We start from the raw sequence: 3,489 nt of genomic DNA, 5'->3' as shown, positions 1-3,489 counted from the left end.
ACACACACACACACACACACACACACACACACACACATACACATTTATATCAATGCTGTCTGTCCATTCTTCCGCATCTCTCACCAAATGGTCACCAGGTTTATTTTTGTTAAGCACAATTCTCTCTAGAATCATCTAATGTCGATTATGTTTCTCTTTTCTTCCTGGAAAAACTTCCGGTAATGACAATATAGAATTGTCATTTCGAAATTTGTCTTTGAGTCATGATGTCTAATCTTCGATAGAAGGCCACACTTGTGGCTAGCCTGATTACATCGACATTCATAATGAAGCATATCTTAATTAGATGATGTAAAATTGGAACCCGAAGGCAGGATGTTAAATGGAAGAGGAGAAATAGCGGAAAACATTTTTGACTGCGTACCTTTTGTAGCAATTATGGCATTCTCTGCCAGTCCACAAAATCCAGGCCTTGTGCCTATAGTACAAAGGATCATTATTATTGTTATTATTATCAAGGGGGCGAGCTGGCAGAATCGTTACCGCGCCGGGCAGAAGGCTTAGCGGCATTTCGTCCGGCTTTACGTTCTGAGTTCAAATTCCGCCGAGATCCACTTTGCCTTTCATCCTTTCAGGGTCGATAAATTCAATACCAGTTACGCTCTTGGGTCCATGCAATCGACTTAACTCATTCCCCAAAATTTCAGGCCTTTTGCCTGATGATGATGATGATGATGATGCTGCTGATGATGCTGATGATTGATGATGATGATGATGATGGTGGTGATGATGATGATGATGATGGTGATGATGATTTATTTATTAAGGACTAAAATTTTATGAGCCGATCAAGGACGTAACAATACAGTATGATATGATGAAGTGATGGGTTACATGAAGTTGTGTCCTCAGTGAAATATAAAACAAATATAAAACGTAAAATAAAGGAACAGAAATTCAAGCAAGAAAATTTCCCCAAAGTGAGAGAAACCCAAGGGCTTGTCATGGAACCCCCTTAAATCCATAGTCTCCCTAGTCACCAGGGCAAGTGACTTCCTTCTGCCTTCCGCCCTCAATCAACAAGCGCCTGAACAGAGCAGGTCCGTACGCTTGGACTATTCTTACTACTCTCACCCACTTTTCAACAAATTTGCCTCAAGTTGATAGAAGCTTCGCTAAAGTGACAAGTTTCTGTCTTCATCATTTTCTGTCTGGTGCACCACACAACCTCTTTCGCTAACGCCATCAGACAGACAGATAAAAATAGCCTATTCTTCCCGGCAAAAGAAAGCCCATTGGACGATGTTCACAATGGACCCAGCCAACTCTATCTTACACATAACAGCAGATGCTCGACATAAACCAACAAGTTACAATATTCAAGTACGAGATGAGTACCTGTAAAATAGCTTCGTCGCTCTGTATGCATCTCAGGCAGGCCTAGTTTATGGCATTTCCATGCCTGTAAACTTTCATCGCGAACTGCCCATTCCTGGTAGCACTGCCGAGCCAGAGATTCCTGGAAATTATCCATGAGCTTCGGCTGAAAGTCACCCCGAAGAGACCAGCCACTTCATTCCCTTCGATGTCCAGACTTCCCCCGAGAACGTTAAAGTTGAAATTCCAACGGCCGCGTTGCCTCGATTAGCAAAGGGTTGGTGAGCGCCTGACACCCCGCCTTGGGTTATACTTGTTCCATGACTGCAGCTCGGTCAAAGAGACGAGCTGCAAAAAAAAACAAAAAAAAAACGAGCCTGACAAACGGCGGTTACACTTGCTCGCCGTCAAAGAACCACAGGAGGTTTTGCGACCTCAGTACACATCTGCGAATCATCAACCACGGCATGCCAGTTCCTCCACTCAGCAGATATTGACAAAAAACAAAGCGCTTGACCAGTGGAACACGTCTCTTTCACAGAAAACGGAAGGTTAGTTGCTCCAGTCTAGTCAGACATGAATTGGGGCAAGGTACGCCAGTCGGGTGGTGATATGTGACGATGGCCGACCTTTCAAGGAGAACTTTCTCTCGGCTCATTTCTGGGTGAGATTGGTTACTCTGCTTGTCGCCTCATCCCAGTTCTTCTCCACTTGCAGATCTGAAGCCAACTAATTGTTGTGGTGAAATCCGGACACTCCTGTAGGATAGCAAGTGAACTGTCCTAAACCGAATAAAGGGGTTATGGTGTGGTGTGTGCCGTCGTATTTGTGAAGGCAGTCGTAGAAGTCGTTGAGAAGAGAGTTCAAATTCCGCCGCGGTAGACTTTGCTTTCGTCCTTTAGAGATCAATAAAATAACTACCAGATGAAAACTGGAGTCGATGTAATCGAATTATCCGCCCCCCACCCAAATTACTGACCTTATGCCAAAATTTGAAATCAATATTTTAGACAGATGGACACGCGTAACTGCAGGGCTTCATACGTACATACATACATACATACATACGTACATACATACATACATACATACATACATACATACATACATACATACGTACATACATACATACATACATACGTACCAACAATAATTATATATGTTTTAACACATATGCTCGCGCCCATGTTTGTATAGTTACGCAGATATCCACCCATCTATCTACATACATATTAAACACACACACACGTGTGTGTGTGTGTGTGTGTGTGTGTGTGTGTGTGTGTGTGTGTGTGTGTGTGTGTGTGTGTGTGTGTGTGTGTGTGCGTGTGTGTGTTTATTAGTCTAACATTAATTCCAATGTTGTTCACGTCAATAGATATTTAAATCGAGTTTGACAAGTTCAAACTATGCCGTCTCGCGAGATAATATCTTAAAAATATATTTAGATATCTCGTCACGGCACGCTGGTTCGTGGGCTACAATTTTTTTCTTTTTTGATTATCTAGTATAATGATAACGTTAATGAAATCACTTGACATCCCCCACCCAACACAGTCATAATTCATGATTATTTGTCATTGTTAAAGTTGTTGTGCGGTATCAGGTCACTGTGATGGAGTAGAGTAATTATCAAAAACGTTCCAACCATGACCAGCCTGTCTACTACCTTAATCAAGATAGGCTTAGTGTATGTTTAAGAGTGTAAGTATTTAAAAGTGATTTGGCTGCTGTTTCTAACAGTTTAAGGAACCACTTAGAATTTCCTAGGTCTGCTAGATCAGGTTTGATTCGGACTAAATAGCCACATTAAATTGTGTAGTCCTAGATACCGGTATACTGAGCTGCTATGTCTACCTTGTGTTAATGTATGGAAGTGAGGAATGGTCTCTAGCATCAGAAATGAGTAGGGTCTTGGAGAACTGTGAAATGTGGTTCTTGAGGAGAATATTGAGGATGGCCTGGACAGACAATGTGTCTGATGAGGAAGTGGTGACCTGGGCTGTGGTAAATAGGAAACTGCTTCGTGAGATCAGGGCCCAGGCGTCTGAGATTTCTTGGGTTGCGTGATGAGGAAAGAGGGCCCAGGCATCTGAGATTTCTTGGGTTGCGTGATGAGGAAAGAGGGCCCAGGCATCTGAGATTTCTTGG

At 42.6% G+C, this 3,489-nt stretch overlaps 1 protein-coding gene across 2 annotated transcripts in view; it reads left to right on the top strand.

Annotated features, from left to right (window-relative positions):
• Positions 1-3,489, top strand: part of LOC106876554 (calmodulin) — a 23,038-nt gene that overhangs the window by 920 nt on the left and 18,629 nt on the right. The gene's annotated exons all lie outside the window — the stretch shown is intronic.

This window comes from Octopus bimaculoides, chromosome 11, assembly GCF_001194135.2.
Source record: "Octopus bimaculoides isolate UCB-OBI-ISO-001 chromosome 11, ASM119413v2, whole genome shotgun sequence".
Taxonomy (NCBI): Eukaryota; Metazoa; Mollusca; class Cephalopoda; order Octopoda; family Octopodidae; genus Octopus; species Octopus bimaculoides.
The sequence above is the reverse complement of the archived record's forward strand: the minus strand, read 5'-3'. Positions and strand labels throughout refer to the sequence as shown.